Source organism: Pseudophryne corroboree, chromosome 9 (assembly GCF_028390025.1).
Source record: "Pseudophryne corroboree isolate aPseCor3 chromosome 9, aPseCor3.hap2, whole genome shotgun sequence".
In the NCBI taxonomy this organism is placed as follows: domain Eukaryota; kingdom Metazoa; phylum Chordata; class Amphibia; order Anura; family Myobatrachidae; genus Pseudophryne; species Pseudophryne corroboree.
In genome coordinates this window covers 316,605,135-316,630,127 of record NC_086452.1, presented here as the reverse complement: position 1 = coordinate 316,630,127, position 24,993 = coordinate 316,605,135, and the positions used below count along the sequence as shown (strand labels likewise).

At 45.1% G+C, this 24,993-nt stretch overlaps 1 pseudogene; it reads left to right on the top strand.

The window, feature by feature from the left end:
- Positions 1–24,993, top strand: part of LOC134958089 (X-ray repair cross-complementing protein 5-like) — a 230,080-nt pseudogene that overhangs the window by 53,801 nt on the left and 151,286 nt on the right.

Sequence of the window (24,993 nt, the reverse complement as noted above, 5' to 3'; positions counted from 1 at the left end):
GAGGTGTTTCCCACAGCAGCCAATTAGATTCTCTCTGTCATTTTGTAGAATGCAATAGAGAAATGATAGTTTCTGTGGGCAACACTTGTCAGGTTTAGTAGCTTTAGTTACTCTACCCCTCAATGTTGTTCTCCACTGGTGCAGGTTTTCATTGTTACATGGTTATACATATTCTCTGTACTGTATTAGAGTTCCGTTTCGGGGGTAGAGACAGCCTAATCTTCCTTGTTGATGCCTCAAAACAAATGTTTAGGAGTCTGGATGATGATGATGCTTCAACACCATTTGACATTGCTCTGCAGGTACAGTAATAACCATTTTCACTGATACATCATTCTAAATGAACCTTTGGATTAGACCTGTAACAACATTATAATTCTCTATGAATCATCTTAAAGTCAACTTTTTAATACTAAGTTCAACTCCTAAGTAATAGGCTTCTAAATCTCTAGATCTATAATACAATAAATCCTGAGACTATATAAGGGATAAGATGAGAGGATGTCTCTCTTCAAATTCGATTAATGTGAAAATAGGTCTTAATTACTCTTGTTTGGCTTTTATTGATTATTATGACTGTCATCCAATTTTATAAATTTATACATTGTTTATTGTTAAGATTCACCTGTGCATTAAAATTATGTGCTGAAAGATTAGAATTATTTTGCAATTTTTGTTTAAAAAAGAAGAAGAAAACACTGCCCATTAGAGTATATGCTATGGATTTTATTTATTTTTTAATTAAAAAACTCATAATTGCATCCTATAATTATTTTTATAAAATCTGAAAGGTATACAAGTAAATATTAATTAGGTCATAACTAGTTAGTTGGAAGCCGGCAGCGGATAGTGTAATAGGAATTCCATTTGTATTCTGTGACAGAGGAGTGCAGTCACTTCTGCAGAATATGGTCACACAGCGATGTACGATGTACGACTTTTACAGTCAAGATTAGTCCTTGAGAGGTTATCAGACTTTCTCTGACGTCCTAGTGGATGCAGGGAACTCCGTAAGGACCATGGGGAATAGACGGGCTCCGCAGGAGACTGGGCACTCTAAAAGAAAGATTAGGTACTATCTGGTGTGCACTGGCTCCTCCCTCTATGCCCCTCCTCCAGACCTCAGTTAGAATCTGTGCCCGGCCAGAGCTGGGTGCTCCTAGTGGGCTCTCCTGAGCTTGCTAGAAAAGAAAGTATTTGTTAGGTTTTTCATTTTCAGTGAGATCTGCTGGCAACAGACTCACTGCTACGTGGGACTGAGGGGAGAGAAGCAAACCTACCTGCTTGCAGCTAGCTTGTGCTTCTTAGGCTACTGGACACCATTAGCTCCAGAGGGTTCGAACACAGGACCTGACCTCGATCGTCCGTTCCCGGAGCCGCGCCGCCGTCCCCCTTGCAGAGCCAGAAGACAGAAGAGAAGCGATGAAATCGGCGGCAGAAGACTCCTGTCTTCAATAAGGTAGCGCACAGCACCGCAGCTGTGCGCCATTGCTCCCACAGCACACCACACACTTCGGTCACTGTAGGGTGCAGGGCGTTGGGGGGGGCGCCCTGGGCAGCAATAGAAATACCTTTGGCATAAAAAAATACACATAATACAGTCTGGGACTGTATATGTGTAAAACCCCCGCCATTTTTTGGTCAGAAACAGCGGGACAGAAGCCCGCCGCTGAGGGGGCGGGGCCTTCTTCCTCAGCACACCAGCGCCATTTTCCCTTCACAGCTCCGCTGGAAGCAGCTCCCCAGGCACTCCCCTGCAGTATCCTGATACAAGAAGGGTAAAAAAGAGAGGGGGGGCACATAAATTTAGGCGCAAATAAGATAATTAAGCAGCTATTGGGAAAAATCACTTATTATAGTGTAAATCCCTGTGTTATATAGCGCTGTGGTGTGTGCTGGCATACTCTCTCTCTGTCTCCCCACAGGACTTTGTGGGGTCCTGTCCTCAGTCAGAGCATTCCCTGTGTGTGTGCGATGTGTCGGTACGGCTGTGTCGACATGTTTGATGAGGAGGGTTACGTGAAGGCGGAGCAAGGGCAGATAAGTGTGGTGTCGCCCCCGACGGGGCCGACACCGGATTGGATGGATATGTGGAAGGTTTTAACCGACAGTGTCAACTCCTTACATAAAAGGTTCGATGACGCAGCAGCCTTGGGACAGCCGGGATCTCAGCCCGTGCCTGCCCAGGCGACTCTGAAGCCGTCAGGGGCTCATAAACGCCCGCTAGCTCAGATGGTGGACACAGATGTCGACACGGAGTCTGACTCCAGTGTAGATGAGGATGAGACAAATGTACAGTCTACTAAGGCCATCCGATGCATGATTACTGCAATGAAAGATGTATTGCACATTTCTGACGTTAACCCGGTTACCACAAAAGGGGTATTATGTTTGGGGAGAAAAAGCAGCCAGTGACTTTTCCCCCATCTGATGAATTAAAGGAATTGTGTGAAGAAGCGTGGAGTTCCCCTGATAAGAAACTAGTGATTTCTAAGAGGTTACTGATGGCGTAGCCTTTCCCGCCAACGGACAGGTTACGTTGGGAAACGTCCCCTAGGGTGGACAAGGCGCTCACACGCTTATCTAAAAGGGTGGCACTGCCGTCTCAGGATACGGCCGCCCTAAAGGAGCCTGCGGATAGAATGCAGGAAGCTATCCTGAAGTCTGTGTATACACACTCTGGTACTCTACTGAGACCTGCTATTGCTTCAGCCTGGATGTGTAGTGCTGCAGCAGCATGGACTGATACCCTGTCAGACAACATTGATTCCCTCGACAGGGATAATATTTTGCTAACCCTAGAGCATATAAAAGACGTTGTCTTATATATGCGGGATGCCCAGAGGGACATTATTTATTTATTTATTACCAGTTATTTATATAGCGCACACAAATTCCGCAGCGCTTTACAGAGAATATTCGGTCATTCACACCAGTCCCTGCCCCAGTGGAGCTTACAATCTATATTCCCTATCACATGTACACGCACACACATTCATGCTAGGGTTAATTTTGTTGGGAGACAATTAACCTACCAGTATATTTTTTACCGACATTTGCCTGCTGGCATCTAGAATTAATGCAATGTCCATTTCTGCCAGGAGAGTATCATGGACTCGGCAGTGGACAGGTGATACTGATTCTAAAAAACACATGGAGGTTTTGCCTTATAAGGGTGAGGAGTTGTTTGGGGACGGTCTCTCGGACCTCGTATCCACAGCAACAGCTGGGAAGTTGACTTTTTTACCTCAGGTTCCCTCACAGCCTAAGAAAGCACCGTATTATCAAATGCAGTCCTTTCGACCTCAGAAAGGCAAGCGGGTCAGAGGCGCATCCTTTCTGGCCAGAGGCAAGGGTAGAGGAAAGAAGCTGCACCAGGCAGCCAGTTCCCAGGAACAAAAATCCTCCCCTGCTTCCACTAAGTCCACCGCATGACGGTGGGGCCCCACAGGCGGAGCCAGGTGCGGTGGGGGAGCGTCTCAGAAACTTCAGCAACCAGTGGGTTCGCTCACAGGTGGATCTCTGGGCTGTACAAATTGTATCTCAGGGATACAAGCTGGAGTTCGAGGCGACTCCCCCTCGCCGTTACCTAAAATCAGCCTTGCCAGCTGCTCCCAGGGAAAGGGAGGTAGTACTGGCGGCAATTCACAAGCTGTACCTCCAGCAGGTGATAATCAAGGTCCCCCTCCTTCAACAGGGAAGGGGTTACTATTCCACAATGTTTGTGGTACCGAAACCGGCCGGTTCGGTGAGACCCATTCTGAATTTAAAATCCTTGAACTCTTATATAAAGAAGTTCAATTTCAAAATGGAATCGCTCAGGGCGGTTATTGCAAGCCTGGAAGAGGGGGATTTTATGGTGTCGCTGGATATCAAGGATGCTTACTTGCATGTCCCCATTTACCCACCTCACCAGGAGTTCCTCAGGTTCGTGGTACAGGACTGTCATTACCAATTCCAGACATTGCCGTTTGGCCTGTCCACGGCACCGAGAGTATTTACCAAGGTAATGGCCGAAATGATGATACTCCTTCGGAAGAAGGGAGTTATAATTATCCCGTACTTGGACGATCTCCTTATAAAGGCGAGGTCCAGAGAGCAGTTGTTGGTCAGCGTAGCACTTTCTCAGGAGGTGTTGCAACAGCACGGCTGGATTCTGAATATCCCAAAGTCGCAGCTGACTCCTGCGACGCGTCTGCTTTTCCTGGGCATGATTCTGGACACAGAACAGAAGAAGGTGTTTCTCCCGGTGGAGAAGGCCCAGGAATTGTCATCTCTGGTCAGGGATCTCCTAAAACCAAAACAGGTGTCGGTGCATCACTGCACGCGAGTCCTGGGAAAGATGGTGGCTTCTTACGAAGCAATTCCCTTCGGCAGGTTCCATGCAAGGATTTTTCAGTGGGATCTGTTAGACAAATGGTCCGGATCGCATCTTCAGATGCATCGGTTGATCACCCTGTCCCCAAGGGCCAGGGTGTCTCTGCTGTGGTGGCTGCAGAGTGCTCATCTTCTCGAGGGCCGCAGATTCGGCATACAGGACTGGGTCCTGGTGACCACGGATGCAAGCCTCCGAGGATGGGGGGCAGTCACTCAGGGAAGAAACTTCCAAGGACAGTGGTCAAGTCAGGAGACTTCACTACACATAAATATACTTGAACTAAGGGCCATTTACAACGCCCTGAGTCAAGCAAAGCCCCTGCTTCAAAACCAACCAGTGCTGATTCAGTCAGACAACACCACAGCGGTCGCCCATGTAAACCGCCAGGGCGGCACAAGAAGCAGGATGGCAATGGCAGAAGCCACAAGGATTCTTCGATGGGCGGAAAATCATGTGCTAGCACTGTCAGCAGTGTTCATTCCGGGAGTGGACAACTGGGAAGCAGACTTCCTCAGCAGGCACGACCTCCACCCGGGAGAGTGGGGACTTCATCAAGAAGTCTTCACACAGATTGTAAATCGTTGGGAACTGCCACAGGTGGACATGATGGCGTCCCGCCTCAACAAAAAGCTAAAAAAATATTGCGCCAGGTCAAGGGACCCTCAGGCGATAGCTGTGGACGCGCTAGTAACACCGTGGGTGTACCAGTCGGTTTATGTGTTTCCTCCTCTTCCTCTCATACCCAAGGTACTGAGGATAGTAAGAAAGAGAGGAGTAAGAACAATACTCATCGTTCCGGATTGGCCAAGAAGAACTTGGTACCCAGAACTACAAGAAATGATCTCAGAGGACCCATGGCCTCTGCCTCTCAGACAGGACCTGTTACAGCAGGGGCCCTGTCTGTTCCAAGACTTACCGCGGCTGCGTTTGACGGCATGGCGGTTGAACGCCGGATCCTAACAGAAAAGGGCATTCCAGATGAAGTGATTCCTACGCTGATAAAAGCTATGAAGGTTGTGACAGCAAAGCTTTATCACCGCATATGGCGGAAATATGTTGCTTGGTGTGAGGCCAGGAAGGCCCCAACAGAGGAATTCCAGCTGGGTCGATTTCTGCACTTCCTACAGTCAGGGGTGACTATGGGCCTAAAATTGGGGTCCATAAAGGTCCAGATTTCGGCCCTATCTATTTTCTTTCAAAAAGAACTGGCTTCACTGCCTGAAGTTCAGACGTTTGTTAAGGGAGTGCTGCATATTCAGCCCCCTTTTGTGCCTACAGTGGCACCTTGGGATCTTAACGTTGTGTTGGATTTCCTGAAATCACACTGGTTCGAGCCACTTAAGACCGTTGACAAAGCCTAATATATATCCTATATTAAACACTCTAAAAGGTTAATGAACACAGTACGCAATTGGCGTATGGAATACCGTAAGGGTACGCACTTTGCGTAGCGGACGCTTAGCCGTGGACGAGACGCACGAGCGACACGTTCGCTCACGGCTTGATGCGTAGAGGCAAGCACGCTATAGGCTGCCGACTAACGTAATGATACGCTATCAGCGTAGCGTATGCTCGAGACCACGAGGAGATCACGAGCGGCGCTGACGCTTACAGAGTTAAACCTTTGTAACAATATCATAAACAATGTACTTATATTGTAAACCTTTGTGCAGTGATAAGGTGTAAATGCAACACAGTGTATCCTTGTTAGTTTAAAAGCTGTATGAGCGACTCTTACGCTCTGAGAACCCTTTAGCAATATAATAAACACTCAAATACCGGTCTAAGGGTCTAACACCTTTTAAGGGAGAGAATGAACGTTCAATCGCAAAAGAATACACAATACAAGTTATACACTACCAAACTAACATAAAATACCTAACCGAGTTACTACACGTTAAAATACAACAAAGACACAATTACATTTAAGGGGGAAGGAGAGTGAGAATGGCTTACAACAAAATAGGAGATAAATATGGTTGCAGAGAACTTACGCACAAGGGGAACAATCGCAAGCGCCTTTCTGGATATCCAGCTCCCGATTATCAGTGATGAGAACCGTTGTGAAGAGTAGAGAGCTGGCCCAGATCGGCTCGTCTTTTTATACACTACACACAATACAGTACAATGGTCCCTACATTCTTATTGTTCATTGGACACAGGAATTCGTCTTCGCATTATAACAAAAGGTCATAGGTTGGTTCATACAGGTAGGCTGTGACTATTCCAAACTGCTCAGGTGGGAGGGAAACTGGGTTTCCCGCCGCATGGGTAATAAAGTGCAAATATAGTAAATGTCCATAAACTTCTTATGTCCATAACTATACGCACGAGCGAGTAATCCGCTTCAAACCAACACCGGAATATTGCTAATTATATTCTCTTCCGATGGATACTAAACACCACTGTGTAACCCCTGTCTGACCCTTCGTATCAAACAAAAAGGAATCTCTTTGTCCCCGAACATGCTACATTAACTAAACTTTCAGATTCTATCAAAGGGACCATAATCTACAAAATACATTATATGACTAAAATATGTAACGATCGAGTCGCCCGCTAGACGCACACAAACTCTACCGTAAATGCGCATACTGTGCGCCTGCGAGTGCACGCGACCTCGAGTATACGCACGCACGGGAGGGCTCATGCACATGCAGCGGGCACACGCATGAGGTGCATATATGGCAATGTTCAGCGTGATATTTTTCTGACTTTGACAGTCCACCCTTTGGCAGTCACCAATAACTGCCACTTCCTAAAACAGTTCAAAAAGAGAAAAATATATGTCATGTATAATACATTTCTATGATTGGGTAGGGGAGAAGAGAAGAAGGTGGGAAAACGGTATGACCTAGTGAGATAGCAGAAGCATGTGTGTATGAATCCATGTTTGGGGGGTCATGTATCATCGTGCCGTACGTGTTTTAAATCAAGCTTCGAGGTATTGCGAAGTATACATTTGAATTCCTTCTTATCCCGTGGTACGGGTCTATGGATGGGCTGTCAAACTTTACCGAGCTCTTTTCGGCTTTTGGTTGCAACAAAATGGGGGAGCACATTTTAGTTGATGATACATGAATGGGGGGATATGTGAGTGCTGATATCTGTGCCTATATTCCCTATCGACTATGTGTGTCATTACCTGAAGGTTGTAGAGATGAAGATAAGAAGCAATTATGGTAAATGCAGTCGTAAACTATGTGAGTTTAATATACATTTGTTGATTGAAGTCTTGTCTGGTGTCTTGTCTTGATGTACATGTTGACTATAGTCTCTTTGGGCTTTTGCCAAAATGCGAGCAAAAGCTTTCTCAATGTCCATAGGCTTACAAAAGTGTTGGGCTATCGTAAAATTTTAAAATTGCTAGGGATATTGGGGGTCTATGGCATTGTCCATCAATTGTCTGTGTAAAAGGTTGTCAAATTCTTCTTCCAAGCGGATGTCTTTGTACCTTGGAGAAAAACAAAGGAGAAACGGGTGAAAGAAACGGACCGTGGAATCACATTTTCATCACAACATTGTCTCAATGGTTGGGTCGTAAATCAAATCAGTCGTTGTTATTACAGTATCTTCACTTCTTAAACTCATCACTCGGGCGCAACGTTTACACTTTGTTAAACCCCGAACGCATCTAAATATCAGACCGACCAATATGATGACACCCAGAATACACAAAAGAAATTTCCCTACATCCATGATAATTCCTTGAGCCCATTCTCCTAAACCAGAGAACCAATTTCGCGGGTTCAACCATGACACCCAACCGGTCAGTTCATTACCCACAGCAGCGAGGGTGAGATTGTGTCTCCTGCGGAACTCCCACTTTAATTGGAGAATGTCGTCCATCTTTTGGTCTATGACCTCGACCGGGTCCTCGGTGCTATTCGTAATATAAGTGCAGCATTTTACGCCGTACTGCATTGCCAGTGTGACACAATATCCACCTGTCACTGCCGTGAGATAATTAAGAACCATCCTATGCAGAACCAGTTCTGTTTTATAAGCTTGGAGCTTCCTTCCGGTATACCTGAATGTGTCATCATACATTTCAGTGATATTGTCTAATAAATTTGCAAGCGCAGATATATATTTATAATTTATCACTCCTCTGGCGGTACGAGTGATATCTAACGCGATTAGGAATTGAATCCCGGTGGATTCATGGATCAGGTCAGAGGCCGGATGCACTGTTCTTTCTATCAGGTGCCATTTAACGAGGTGCTCGTAATGAGTGTGAGTATAAGGAGCTTGGGCACTGCGGTGAATATCCTTCATTTTAGTGTGGGATACGGTCATTACCTCAGGCAGTACTTTTCCAATATAACATAACCCTTCTGAGTTTGGGGCAAGCCACTTATACGCCTTCCTCCCGCATATGAAGTATGCATCATCGGGGAGAACATATGGGACGGAGTAGGTCATTACCATATTACAAATTTTCCATGTGAACTCTCCTAGCCCTAATTCTTCCATCTGTTTAGTACACGTATCAGTTTGTACGATCTGTGCACAGTATCCTGGTGATACTTCTCCAACTCGCATGATCCTACTTCCTAGGGTATACCTATATCGGAAATATTTTCCACTACCGGCTATGTGGCGTATAAGTTCTGTATCTGTAGGCATTCTATCGGCTCTGTATGAAAAGGTCATGGTTTGGTTATTCCATGACACTTCCCAATTTCCCGGCTTTCGGGGATTGGAAATGTTAAAACATACTAGGGATCTATCCACATGATATTGGTGGAGCTTCAAACTAGGAGGACTGGAGATATTAAACCTCCTGTCCACCGGCCTCCCACCACTTAACTCAAGTACCTCCCCTATAGTTAAAGGGAATGGTACTAATCCTGATTTGCTATGGCCTTGAGGTACTTGAGAGCATACCCAACAATCTGTCTGATTTAACACTTTACCCACTAAGGAGTGATAGTCACTCAATGGATGCCGGTCCATGTGGATATTAAAACTGGACTGACATTTCTTGATGCCCCCATCCTCAACTACACTGTCACAGAGTCTACAGATACAGTTCTCTTCAGCTAACAATCCTTCACAATGTTTACGAATAACATGGCTGCTAGATCGTTTTTCGGTACTCGCCTTTGCTCGGTGATTGTGTTGTTATTGGAAATTTACACCTCCGTCTCAGTCATCAGAAACCCATTCTGGATCCTTTCTCGACCTCACTGGTACTCTCACCGAAACAGACTGCTCTGGTCAACATCATGGTCAACAGGAAAATCCATATCACAGTCTCTTGGGGCAAGTCCATCTTACAGGAGGAGAAAAGGAGAAATTTGTAATGGGGGTACAGAAAAACAGTTTGAGGGGGAGAGAAACTTGTTACGATAATTAGCTCTCTAGTCTTGTCGTTCTTCTTGTTCTGCTGTCATCTCAAAGGTGCTGTCTCTCAGTCTTCTAAACATTCTGGTGATACAATATTTCTTCTAGCTCAGCGCTCTTTCTGTAAGGAGAATAAATCTTGCATTACCATTTGTCCAACTAATGTGTGACATACCATCTGTAACGTTATGAGAACATGAGAAAGAAGAGAGAGAGAGAAAAAAACAACAAGAGAGAGTGAACCGTTCGTATATATATGCATCACATAAATCAACAATAAACAACAACAGAAAAAAAAACATTTTTCAAACATTTTTCAGGAGAGAAAAAAAAACATTGTCAGATCTTCCGTTCACCATCAGGCTGTCACATCTCCATGTCCAATGGTATCCTTGCATAGTCTCTCCCACCAGTATTTCCATACTACACCCTTTGTATCTGGCCAGGATACATCGATGCTGGTAGGTCATACTGGGGTTTGGTAGACTTCTGCAAAGGTCAGGTAGTCAGGTGATGTTGGAGCTGTTGTGGTGAACGTCAGAGATGGGGAAAAAGAAACATTTCACAGATACATTTCAATTTTTACCCGGTCATTCCTGTGTCTTCAAGGAATGACCTCCCAATTTATTAACAATAACCTCAGGCTTACCATCAGTCCTAATGATCACCTTTCCTGACTACATATCATGGGTGTGGCCCAAAATTCTTCCTATATGATCCCTGATTATAATTTCGTGTGTCATAATTCTGCTCGTGCTCTTGTCTAGGGGGTTGATATGACTTTTGTATATTTCTTGATCTACAATCTCTTGCAAAGTGTCCCTCTTTATGACAATTGTAACAGACTACCACATTTGAATTTCTCGCAGGGGTTCGGGGCTTATGCTGGAGTGGCCTTTTGGTTAGAGCCTGTATACTTACGGCCATCAGCTTATTACTCTGTGACTCCCTGTATCTGGTGATGTTCCGATCATGATCAATAGCGGCCTCTCTTAATGTAGCCACCGAGATATTTCTCCAGTTTGGGTTGGTGGTCTGTACCCTTGTTCTCAACACCTCCTTTAAACCATTCATTAATAACTTAACCGCTACTTCTTTATGCTGTGCATTTGTTTTGATGTCTGTGATCCCAGTGTCTCTAGCCATTACTTGCAGTGCTCGATTGAAGTAGTCAGAAGTACTTTCCCTTTCTCCTTGTCTTATGGAGAGGATTTTGTTCCACTTGGCAAAGGCTGGGAAATATACTCCTAATTGCTGGTTGATCTGCTTAATACATTCCTGATTGTGTTCCTCCGTACGAGGTACCTCTGTGTTTAATTTACAATCAGCAATAAATTTCGCAGGGTCAACACTGGAGGGCAAACATGCCCTCAGCACTGTCCGCCAATCTTTGTTGGTGGGTTCTGTGGAGTTTCCTAGTTCTTTAATAAATCTCTGACATGCAACTAGATCTCTCCTGGGATCAGGGAATTCAGACATAATTGCTCTCAATTCCATCCGGGACCAGGGACGGCGCATTGCACTGTGCCTGGCGGGAATGATTCCCTGAGCGTCAGTCTTCCCATTGGGGACTGTGATCACCCTGACAGGACTAAATTCAATTACATCATCTTGCGTTGGTTCTACAATATGAGGTACATTTGTTTGTGCGTGATATATAACACCGTACGTAACTGTGGACACGACCTCACCTGACCCTCCGTTAGGGGGTTTGATTACTGCCTTTACCGATTTGGTCGTGTCCACCTGGATGTCTTGTGTGATGGCTGCTGGAAACGGTGCCGACATCGTGCTGGTTTCACTTTCTCGCTGGTAATCCTGAGGGAAGTTTAACATGGGGTGCAACTTGCATGGATTAATAGTTGTACATTTAACAGTATTACGATTATTCTTGTTACATTTATTACAATTGTTACTTTCAGTCTTAATACAGTTACTAAGTGCATTTTTATCGTACACCATTGTGCCATTCTCTGCAGCCATAATCCTTTCCATTGCCATGTCTCTCTTCCCAAGATGAGAGTCAGATATGTAAGTTAAATTTCTTTACATTTCACTTTCCTGTTGCCACAATTTTAAATAGTCATAATGTCTAATACGCCTTTTTGAAGATTTAATCAGGCAAACTCTTCTCTTTACATTCTGTAACACTTCTGGGTTAAAAGTACCTACCCGGGGAAACTTCTCCCCGTCATGCACAGTCATCCTTTCCCATTCATCGCACAACATTCCTGTGTTATGTCCATATTTCTCACACATGATATACCTTGCCGACCCGATTGGTCGGTTTACTAAATCAACCTGAACCTGGGTTGATCGCCCCTTACTTGAACAACTGGCCCCCATCTCTGCAGGTGCTGCTTTCACTACCTCTGACTTCAAATCAGGGTCTTCGGCAACCCTTACAGAAACCAAGATGTCCGGGGTAAGGCTGCGGTGGGGGTTTTGCCTCGAGGTCCGCCCGCTTAACTCCGCCCACGTTGGCCAGTACTGCAATCACTGACTCAGAGCTGCTGTACCCAACCTAGGGCCCCTATGAACCTTTATTTACTGGGGCGTGTTGGACCTTCCAGTCCCCAGCAAGTATCGGTTGTTGGAATGTCCCTGCGTGATCAGGCTACTTCCCTTAAAATAAAAAAATTACACAAATCACGTTAACAATGTGCAAGTAGCGTTCTTCTGAATTCAAGACACGCTAATGCACACAATCACATGCGGTACAATCGTATCTGCACACAAGCAACTAATCTTATGTGCGGAACGATCAGTGGAATCGAAAATCTCTGCTGCGAATTCCTTCAGCAATGAGCTTTGTTGGCCTATATGGGTCTCGCACCAACCCTCTTCGGTTGTGCTCTCTACTTCTAGTCTGCTGTACCTGAACCTCCTGGTCCTTGACCTCCTGGTCTGTTATGTACAGCAGACTCTACTGCTCATAAATATGTCGAGATTAACAAGGGACGCCTCCCAAGCCACCCCACGCTATCACTCTCGCTGGTGTACCTCTTTCTACTGGCCTATGGTTCCCACTTCCGTAATAAAAGAGAAATCTTATATATATACACACTCTTACATTCGAACACTCTTATTTCTGTACAGAATTCCTTTCATTCAGTAATAGTCTTACCCAGAAGAATTGCAACAGAGAAAGTCTTTTTCTTTTAACTTTAAACTTTTGGATTTGAGATAGATTTGTGTTATTTTCGCGTTACTTCCTTATCGCCTATTAAAACAATACTATCGTGTGGTTTGTATTATGTGGGCGTATCCGTACGCTCCGTTGCGTGATATACGCTCCGTGCGTCGACCCTTGCGTTGCGTACGCCCTGCCCTTGTAAGGACACGTGTACGCAGACCAAGTACGTCCACAGTAACACACTACACGTTTATCAATGTGAATGATCTTTAACAGTAATCCTTCACTGAACACCACTCAAATCTTCCTTAGTATTCTAGGCGAGATTGTGTGCGTGCCTTTTACAATTATTCCCTTAAATATTACTTTTTATCTTTTAACTATTAATAACAACAAATGTCTCAGCACGTTATCACTAGTGTGTGGCAATCAGGAGAATGAGGTACAGACAAATAATACTAAACAAGAAATACTGGTGTGTGTGCTTATGCGTACGTTCGCAAAACAGAAACTAAACAGGTTTTAAAAGACAATAACGTACTGTTCCTACCTTCCGGTTCCGGATTCCTTCAGCACTCCTTACTAAGCGCAGCAGACGCTTATCTGGTCAGCACTACGAGGAATATTACCCTTTGCTGACCGATAATGTCTGCTGAAATTACCTAGTGCAGATATGTGAAGAGTGGGCGAGTCCCCAATTGACAAAGCCTAATATATATCCTATATTAAACACTCTAAAAGGTTAATGAACACAGTACGCAATTGGCGTATGGAATACCGTAAGGGTACGCACTTTGCGTAGCGGACGCTTAGCCGTGGACGAGACGCACGAGCGGCACGTTCGCTCACGGCATGATGCGTAGAGGCAAGCACGCTATAGGCTGCCGACTAATGTAATGATACGCTATCAGCGTAGCGTACGCTCGAGACCACGAGGAGATCACGAGCGGCGCTGACGCTTACAGAGTTAAACCTTTGTAACAATATCATAAACAATGTACTTATATTGTAAACCTTTGTGCAGTGATAAGGTGTAAATGCAACACAGTGTATCCTTGTTAGTTTAAAAGCTGTATGAGCGACTCTTACGCTCTGAGAACCCTTTAGCAATATAATAAACACTCAAATACCGGTCTAAGGGTCTAACACCTTTTAAGGGAGAGAATGAACGTTCAATCGCAAAAGAATACACAATACAAGTTATACACTACCAAACTAACATAAAATACCTAACCGAGTTACTACACGTTAAAATAAGAATTTACTTACCGATAATTCTATTTCTCGGAGTCCGTAGTGGATGCTGGGGTTCCTGAAAGGACCATGGGGAATAGCGGCTCCGCAGGAGACAGGGCACAAAAAAGTAAAGCTTTACTAGGTCAGGTGGTGTGCACTGGCTCCTCCCCCTATGACCCTCCTCCAGACTCCAGTTAGGTACTGTGCCCGGACGAGCATACACAATAAGGGAGGCATTTTGAATCCCGGGTAAGACTCATACCAGCCACACCAATCACACCGTACAACTTGTGATCTAAACCCAGTTAACAGTATGACAACAAAAAGGGCCTCTTAAAGATGGCTCCTTAACAATAACCCGAATTAGTTAACAATAACTATGTACAAGTATTGCAGATAATCCGCACTTGGGATGGGCGCCCAGCATCCACTACGGACTCCGAGAAATAGAATTATCGGTAAGTAAATTCTTATTTTCTCTATCGTCCTAAGTGGATGCTGGGGTTCCTGAAAGGACCATGGGGATTATACCAAAGCTCCCAAACGGGCGGGAGAGTGCGGATGACTCTGCAGCACCGAATGAGAGAACTCCAGGTCCTCCTTTGCCAGGGTATCAAATTTGTAAAATTTTACAAACGTGTTCTCCCCCGACCACGTAGCTGCTCGGCAGAGTTGTAATGCCGAGACCCCTCGGGCAGCCGCCCAAGATGAGCCCACCTTCCTTGTGGAGTGGGCTTTTACAGTTTTAGGCTGTGGCAGGCCTGCCACAGAATGTGCAAGTTGAATTGTGTTACAAATCCAACGAGCAATCGACTGCTTAGAAGCAGGTGCGCCCAACTTGTTGGGTGCATACAATATAAACAGCGAGTCAGATTTTCTGACTCCAGCCGTCCTTGCAATGTATATTTTTAAGGCTCTGACAACGTCCAACAACTTGGAGTCCTCCAAGTCGCTAGTGGCCGCAGGCACCACAATAGGTTGGTTCAGATGAAATGCTGATACCACTTTAGGGAGAAAATGCGGACGAGTCCGCAGTTCTGCCCTATCCGAATGGAAGATTAGATAAGGACTTTTATAAGATAAAGCCGCCAATTCAGATACTCTCCTGGCAGAGGCCAGGGCTAGTAACATAGTCACTTTCAATGTGAGATATTTCAAATCCACCTTTTTCAATGGTTCAAACCAATGGGATTTGAGGAAATCTAAAACTACATTTAGATCCCACGGTGCCACCGGAGGCACCACAGGAGGCTGTATATGCAGTACTCCCTTGACAAAAGTCTGGACCTCAGGGACAGAGGCCAATTCTTTTTGGAAGAATATTGACAGGGCCGAAATTTGAACCTTAATGGATCCCAATTTGAGACCCATAGATAATCCTGATTGCAGGAAATGTAGGAAACGACCCAGTTGGAATTCCTCCGTCGGAACCCTCCGATCCTCGCACCACGCTACATATTTTCGCCAAATGCGGTGATAATGTTTCACGGTGACTTCCTTCCGTGCCTTAATCAAGGTAGGAATGACTTCTTCTGGAATGCCTTTCCCTTTTAGGATCTGGCGTTCAACCGCCATGCCGTCAAACGCAGCCGCGGTAAGTCTTGAAAAAGACAGGGACCCTGCTGTAGCAGGTCCCTTCTCAGAGGTAGAGGCCACGGTTCGTCCGTGAGCATCTCTTGAAGTTCCGGATACCAAGTCCTTCTCGGCCAATCCGGAACCACTAGTATTGTTCTTACTCTTCTTTGCCGTATGATCTTCAATACCTTTGGTATGAGCGGCAGAGGAGGAAACACATACACTGACTGGTACACCCAAGGAGTTACCAGTGCGTCCACAGCTATTGCCTGTGGATCTCTTGACCTGGCGCAATATTTGTCCAGTTTTTTGTTGAGGCGAGACGCCATCATGTCTACAATTGGTCTTTCCCAACGGTCTATTAACATGTTGAAGACTTCTGGATGTAGACCCCACTCTCCCGGATGAAGATCGTGTCTGCTGAGGAAGTCTGCTTCCCAGTTGTCCACGCCCGGGATGAACACTGCTGACAGTGCTATCACGTGATTCTCCGCCCAGCGAAGAATCTTGGCAGCTTCTGCCATTGCACTCCTGCTTCTTGTGCCGCCCTGCCTGTTTACATGGGCGACCGCCGTGATGTTGTCCGACTGAATCAACACCGGCTTTCCTTGCAGGAGAAGTTCCGCCTGGCTTAGAGCATTGTAGATTGCTCTTAGTTCCAGAATGTTTATGTGAAGAGACTTTTCCAGACTCGTCCATACTCCCTGGAAGTTTCTTCCTTGTGTGACTGCTCCCCAGCCTCTCAGGCTGGCGTCCGTGGTCACCAGGATCCAATCCTGAATGCCGAATCTGCGGCCTTCTAATAGGTGAGCCTTCTGCAACCACCACAGAAGTGACACCCTTGTCTTTGGTGACAGGGTTATTCGCAGGTGCATCTGCAGATGCGACCCTGACCATTTGTCCAACAGATCCCTTTGGAATATTCTTGCATGGAATCTGCCGAATGGAATTGCTTCGTAAGAAGCCACCATTTTTCCCAGGACTCTTGTGCATTGATGTACTGACACTTTTCCTGGTTTTAGGAGGTTCCTGACCAGATCGGATAACTCCTTGGCTTTTTCCTCTGGAAGGAAAACCTTTTTCTGAACCGTGTCCAGAATCATTCCTAGGAACAGCAGACGAGTTGTCGGGATTAAATGGGATTTTGGAATATTCAGAATCCACCCGTGTTGTCTTAGCACCTCTTGAGATAGTGCTAAAGCTGTCTCCAGCTGTTCTCTGGACCTTGCCCTTATTAGGAGATCGTCCAAGTATGGGATAACTAATACGCCTTTTCTTCGAAGAAGAATCATCATCTCGGCCATTACCTTGGTAAAGACCCGAGGCGCCGTGGACAATCCGAACGGCAGCGTCTGAAACTGATAGTGACAGTTTTGAACAATGAACCTGAGGTACCCCTGGTGTGCGGGGTAAATCGGAACGTGTAGATACGCATCCTTGATGTCCAAGGATACCATAAAGTCCCCTTCTTCCAGGTTCGCTATCACTGCTCTGAGTGACTCCATCTTGAACTTGAACTTTTTTATGTAGAGGTTCAAGGACTTCAGATTTAGAATAGGCCTTACCGAGCCCTCCGGCTTCGGTACCACAAATAGAGTGGAATAATACCCCTTTCCTTGTTGTAATAGGGGTACTTTGACTATCACCTGCTGAGCGTACAGCTTGTGAATGGCTTCCAACACCCTCTCCCTTTCGGAAGAGACGGTTGGTAAGGCAGACTTCAGGAAACGATGAGGAGGATCCGTCTCTAATTCCAACCTGTACCCCTGAGATATTATCTGCAGGATCCAGGGGTCTACCTGCGAGTGAGCCCACTGCGCGCTGTAATTTTTGAGACGGCCCCCCACTGTCCCCGAGTCCGCTTGAGAGGCCCCAGCGTCATGCTGAGGTTTTTGCAGGAGCCGGGGAGGGCTTCTGTTCCTGGGAAGGAGCTGCCTGTTGGTGTCTCTTCCCTCTTCCTCTGCCTCGTGGCAGGTACGACAAGCCCTTTGCTCTCTTATTTTTGTAGGAGCGAAAAGGCTGCGGTTGAAAGGTCGGTGCCTTTCTCTGTTGGGGAGTGACTTGAGGTAAAAAAGTGGATTTCCCGGCAGTAGCCGTGGCCACCAAGTCTGATAGACCAACTCCAAATAACTCCTCCCCTTTATACGGCAAAACCTCCATGTGACGTTTTGAATCCGCATCGCCTGTCCACTGTCGTGTCCATAAGGCTCTTCTGGCTGAAATGGACATAGCACTCACCCGAGATGCCAGTGTGCAAATATCCCTCTGTGCATCACGCATATAGATAAATGCATCCTTTATTTGTTCTAACGACAGTAAAACATTGTCCCTATCTAGGGTATCAATATTTTCAATCAGGGATTCTGACCAAACTACTCCAGCACTGCACATCCAGGCAGTTGCTATAGCTGGTCGTAGTATAACACCTGCATGTGTGTATATATTCTTTTGAATAACTTCCATCTTTCTATCTGATGGATCCTTAAGTGCGGCCGTCTCAGGAGAGGGTAACGCCACTTGTTTGGATAAGCGTGTGAGCGCCTTGTCCACCTTAGGGGGTGTTTCCCAGCGCGCCCTAACCTCTGGCGGGAAAGGGTATAATGCCAATAACTTTTTTGAAATTATCAACTTTTTATCAGGAGCAACCCACGCTTCATCACACACGTCATTTAATTCTTCTGATTCAGGAAAAACTGTTTGTAGTTTTTTCACACCATACATAATACCCTGTTTTACGGTATCTGTAGTATCAGCTAAATGTAACGTCTCCTTCATTGCCAAAATCATATAACGTGTGGCCCTACTGGAAAATACGTTTGAATTTCTACCGTCGTCACTGGAATCAGTGCCCGTGTCTGGGTCTGTGTCGACCGACTGAGGCAAAGGGCGTTTTACAGCCCCTGACGGTGTTTGAGGCGCCTGGACAGGCATTAATTGATTGTCCGGCCGCCTCATGTCCTCAACTGACTGTTTAAGGGAAGATAAACCATCACGTAATTCCACAAATAAAGGCATCCATTCTGGTGTCGACCCCCTGGGGGGTGACATCTGCATATTTGGCAATTGCTCCGCCTCCACACCAATATCGTCCTCATACATGTCGACACCACGTACCGACACACACCGCAAACTCACAGGGAATGCTCTAATGAAGACAGGACCGACTAGCCCTTTTGGGGAGACAGAGGGAGAGTCTGCCAGCACACACCACAAAGCGCTATATATACAAGGGATATCCTTATATTAAGTGCTCCCTTATAGCTGCTTTAATATATATATATATAGCCATTAATGTGCCCCCCCTCTCTGTTTTACCCTGTTTCTGTAGTGCAGTGCAGGGGAGAGACCTGGGAGCCGTTCTGACCAGCGGAGCTGTGACAGAAAATGGCGCCGTGTGCTGAGGAGATAGGCCCCGCCCCTTTTTCGGCGGGTTCTTCTCCCGCTATTTTTCCAGTCAGGCAGGGGTTAAATATCTCCATATAGCCCCTATGGGCTATATGTGAGGTATTTTTAGCCTTGTATAAGGTTTATATTTGCCTCTCAGAGCGCCCCCCCCCAGCGCTCTGCACCCTCAGTGACTGCCCAGTGAAGTGTGCTGAGAGGAAAATGGCGCACAGCTGCAGTGCTGTGCGCTACCTTATGAAGACTGAGGAGTCTTCAGCCGCCGGTTTCCGGACCTCTTCACGCTTCAGCATCTGCAAGGGGGTCGGCGGCGCGGCTCCGGGACCGGACTCCACGGCTGGGCCTGTGTTCGATCCCTCTGGAGCTAATGGTGTCCAGTAGCCAAGCAGCAAATCCACTCTGCATGCAGGTGAGTTTACTACTTTCCCCCTAAGTCCCACGTTGCAGTGATCCTGTTGCCAGCAGGACTCACTGTAAAGAAAAAAACCTAAACTAAACTTTCTCTAAGCAGCTCTTTAGGAGAGCCACCTAGATTGCACCCTTCTCGTTCGGGCACAAAATCTAACTGGAGTCTGGAGGAGGGTCATAGGGGGAGGAGCCAGTGCACACCACCTGACCTAGTAAAGCTTTACTTTTTTGTGCCCTGTCTCCTGCGGAGCCGCTATTCCCCATGGTCCTTTCAGGAACCCCAGCATCCACTTAGGACGATAGAGAAAATACAACAAAGACACAATTACATTTAAGGGGGAAGGAGAGTGAGAATGGCTTACAACAAAATAGGAGATAAATATGGTTGCAGAGAACTTACGCACAAGGGGAACAATCGCAATCGCCTTTCTGGATATCCAGCTCCCGATTATCAGTGATGAGAACCGTTGTGAAGAGTAGAGAGCTGGCCCAGATCGGCTTGTCTTTTTATACACTACACACAATACAGTACAATGGTCCCTACATTCTTATTGTTCATTGGACACAGGAATTCGTCTTCGCATTATAACAAAAGGTCATAGGTTGGTTCATACAGGTGGGCTGTGACTATTCCAAACTGCTCAGGTGGGAGGGAAACTGGGTTTCCCGCCGCATGGGTAATAAAGTGCAAATATAGTAAATGTCCATAAACTTCTTATGTCCATAACTATACGCACGAGCGAGTAATCCGCTTCAAACCAACACCGGAATATTGCTAATTATATCCTCTTCCGATGGATACTAAACACCACTGTGTAACCCCTGTCTGACCCTTCGTATCAAACAAAGAGGAATCTCTTTGTCCCCGAACATGCTACATTAACTAAACTTTCAGATTCTATCAAAGGGACCATAATCTACAAAATACATTATATGACTAAAATATGTAACGATCAAGTCGCCCGCTAGACGCACACAAACTCTACCGTAAATGCGCATACTGTGCGCCTGCGGTGCACGCGACCGCGAGTATACGCACGCACGGGAGGGCTCATGCACGTGCAGCGGGCACACGCATGAGGTGCATATATGGCAATGTGCAGCGTGATATTTTTCTGACTTTGACACCGTGGAGCTAAAATATCTCACGTGGAAAGTGGTCATGCTATTAGCCTTAGCTTTGGCTAGGCGTGTGTCAGAATTTGCGGCTTTGTCATGTAAAAGCCCATATCTGATCTTCCATATGGACAGGGCAGAATTGAGGACTCGTCCCCAATTTCTCCCTAAGGTGGTATCAGCGTTTCATTTGAACAAACCTATTGTGGTGCCTGCGGCTACTCGGGACTTGGAGGACTCTAAGTTACTTGATGTAGTCAGGGCTTTGAAAATCTATGTAGCCAGGACGGCTGGAGTCAGGAAAACTGACTCGCTGTTTATCCTGCAGGCACCCAACAAGCTGGGTGCTCCTGCTTCAAAGCAAACTATTGCGCGCTGGATCTGTAACACGATTCAGCAAGCTCATTCTGCAGCAGGATTGCCGCATCCTAAATCAGGAAAAGCCCATTCCACAAGGAAGGTGGGCTCTTCTTGGGCGGCTGCCCGAGCTGCTACTTGGTCGGGTTCAAACACATTTGCTAAGTTCTACAAGTTTGATACCCTGGCTGAGGAGGACCTTGCCTTTGCTCATTCGGTGCTGCAGAGTCATCCGCACTCTCCCGCCCATTTGGGAGCTTTGGTATAATCCCCATGGTCCTTACGGAGTTCCCAGCATCCACTAGGACGTCAGAGAAAATAAGAATTTACTCACCGGTAATTCTATTTCTCGTAGTCCGTAGTGGATGCTGGGCGCCCGTCCTAAGTGCGGACTCTCTGCAATACATGTATATAGTTATTGCTTAACTAAAGGGTTATTGTTATGAGCCATCCGTTAAATGAGGCTCAGTTGTTGTTCATACTGTTAACTGGGTATAGTTATCACAAGTTGTACAGTGTGATTGGTGTGGCTGGTATGAGTCTTACCCTGGATTCCAAATTGTTGTGTCAGCTCTTCCGGGCACAGTTTCCCTAACTGAGGTCTGGAGGAGGGGCATAGAGGGAGGAGCCAGTGCACACCAGATAGTACCTAATCTTTCTTTTAGAGTGCCCAGTCTCATGCGGAGCCCGTCTATTCCCCATGGTCCTTACGGAGTTCCCAGCATCCACTACGGACTACGAGAAATAGAATTACCGGTGAGTAAATTCTTATTTTTTTGTTTTGGGTTTGACCTGATTTTTATTGTAGTGCATCCGTAGTGTCTACACCAGCAAGATCATCAGCAGTGACCGTGATCTCTTGTCTGTGGTGTTTTTTGGTACCAGAGAAAGCAAAGATCCGCTTTCTATAAAACACACGTATGTTCTTCATGATTTGGATACACCAGGTAATTTTTAGTTTAGTTTTGTTTCATCCAACAATTGTTATTAAAAGTGCTTTGAGAATACAGATACAAATCTTGAAAAGTAACTTGATTTAATTTCATGCTGTTTCTGGGAGAATGTTATATCTAAATGCATGTTGTACAATACAATATTAGGCGAATGATTCAGTGCAGGGAGATGTTTGGCTGTGCACACAACCATTATATACGGCACCCTTAACATCAGTCGTTTTTCGGTGTAACCTTTATGAGATGCAGAGTACAACTAGCGATGTTGTTGGCCGCAGTGTGAGATTTTGGATGTCATAGCCATTGCATTTAACTGAATTGCTCCCAGGATTTTAGTTAATGAAAAAGTTTAGCAGATCTAATCACTGCAATTGCCAATAAAATAACACCTTTTATTACAAATATGGGGTATTGTTGTCCCATATGGATATTATAATTTGAAGGATGGATGTCTGAGGTAAAAATATTCAATGGTAAATGGCGTGTTTTAAGTATTTTGCTTTTAAGAAAATGAACTCAACCCATGTTACAGGGTTACCAGCTCCTTTCTGTGATGGCTGTGGCTATTCATTGGTTCTTACACATAACACCTTTATAATCTCTATCAGTACCTTCCTTTATGCATAAGTAAGGTGAAAAATATGCACACCGGTTGTACAAGCAAATCTTCTAAGGTTTGACAGAAGCACTATCTTTCATACTTTATAAACTTTTATTAAACATAGACAAAAACCACCCAGAAAATAAATAAATAACCAGATGGCTGGTGTTAAAATTAATTGTCCCTATAGGGACATATACATAAAAAAGGCAATTTTTTTTGGCAGAGCAACTACTCCGCAATGACATAGATTGTAAGCTTGCGAGTAGGGCTGTCCTACCTCTAGGACTGTTATTGCCCAGTTTTGTTTTATCATTGTTGTTTCCAGTTGTAAAGCACAACAGAATTTGCTGCGCTATATAAGAAACTGTTAATAAAATAAATAAATTGACTTTGATAGTTCAGGTTGGTTAAATAACGTGTCCGAGTCGAAAATTGAGTGGAGGGCACGTGCTTTTTCCCTTTGGTTTCAAAAAGCCATGTGTGATGTAGTTTGAATGAATTTAATAAGTGGTCAGGTTGTTGAAGAATAGTGCGTCAAAGCCGTGCATTTTTCCCATTAGTGGGGGAAACGCGCTTTTTCTCTTTGAGTTGTAGATTGCAGTAATACCCTTGCCAATTTTTTTCTGCTCTAATTTCGGTTGATATAATGAATTCTATCTAAATTCTGTACCCAAAAGTTTACAATTTCGGTATACGAAACTTGCGGGTTTCATTTAACTGTCGGTATACAAACCTTAGATGAACACATTGTAGAATACAATACATTCTTTTTTGCTCGATTTTGAGCAGTGCATTGACTAGTTCATGTGGTTTTGGTTTATTTTATGTGTTGTTTTTGTGTATGTTTAATGTTGTATAGTATGAAATACAGTGCTTCTGTTTTTCTTTAATATCACATTGCCTTTCAACAATTTTAAACTACATTGCAAATTGAATATTTTTTTCTTTTCAAATTTAATTTTATGACCTAAAAATACTTGTAAAATAATAAAATTATTGATACCTTGTTTATTTAATTGCTATATAAAAGAATTTTGCAAAAGAGAATCTAAAAAACCCACTGTAAACTTTAGGGGAATTACTTTTTTGTATCTTGACGAATAAGTTATAAGTTACCTGACCATACATTTTAAATTGGTTTTTAGGATTTAATTTGTTTGAATTAAAAAGCTTGTTGGTGTACGTACTTGATTCAGACATGATTTTGTAGAAGACAAGTGTTATGAGATTACCTGTAGATCATTATACTGTCCGTCCTTTGTATAGGTGCGAAGCGAATTCTGGATCTGGACAAATACCGGGAGGCGAAAGGAAGATTGTACTTCTCTGAAACCATAGGTCATTCAGAAGATTTCTCCCTGGGGGATGCTCTCTGGCAATGCTCAAACCTCTTTAGTAAAGTTAAATTACAAATGAGTCACAAGCGCATAATGCTGTTTACTAATGAAGACAATCCACATTCCAATGATGCTGCCAAAACAACGCAGGCAAGAATCAAGGCAAAGGACCTGCGTGACACTGGTAAGGGTCAGCTTGTATTGTTTACTAATGTGGCAATAGTCCCAAAGTGTGGTGATACTTGACTGTTATGCATTGTATGCCTGAATCTGTGTTTGGAGCAGTGTATGGGCATATGGACATTTACAGCAGATAAATGAAGAATGAACACGTGAACCTTAAAACTGAAGTAGGGCTTGATTCATCCTATGAGTTGAAGTGTATTACTATTTCTAGGTGACGTCCTAAAATGTTTGGGTAGCTGTGGGGACCTAGCTTTCATACAGAGTAACAAATGTCTTACCCGAGCTTGACTTAAGTTTATGACGTTTTCAGGGATCTTCTTGGATCTCATGAATCTTGAGAAAACTGGTGGTTTTGACATATCTTTATTTTATCGTGATATTGTAAACACTGATGAGGATGAGGACCTTGGTGTGCAGAATAAAGCATCCAGCAACGTGAAGAGTGCGGGCCAAGGAGAACAAGAAGAGGGCCCAGTGCAGGTAATGGCCAGCATTTGTCTGTCCTCCACGACTCTTGGTAACATTGTGAAAATTCTGGATGTTTGCAGCACCTGCTGATTTATAAATGTTACGCCAATATGAGTTATAATAACAATGTGATTTGTATGGCACGTTTCTCCCAATATGACTCAAAGTAATTGTAAGTACAGTACTATATTTAAAAGGAAAAACACCGGGGCGTGGTCTGACTGTTGAGGAGTGCAGACGTACTTTTGTCTGGCTCCTCTGCTCACCTTAATGAAAGACATTTCTATAGGGTCTATACCCTCTGTGGACATCCTCCAGGAGCTTCCCTCCCCCCCTGTAGCACTCCAGTGCCCAGCATAGCTGACCGCGGAGCCGGGGAGCAGTTTTAACTGTTCCCGCAGGTTGCGGCCTTCACACCTCCGGGAGCCGGGGCCTCGCGTACTCCCCGCACCCGCGTTTGGAGCTCCATAGCGGGGACGCGGCGCCGG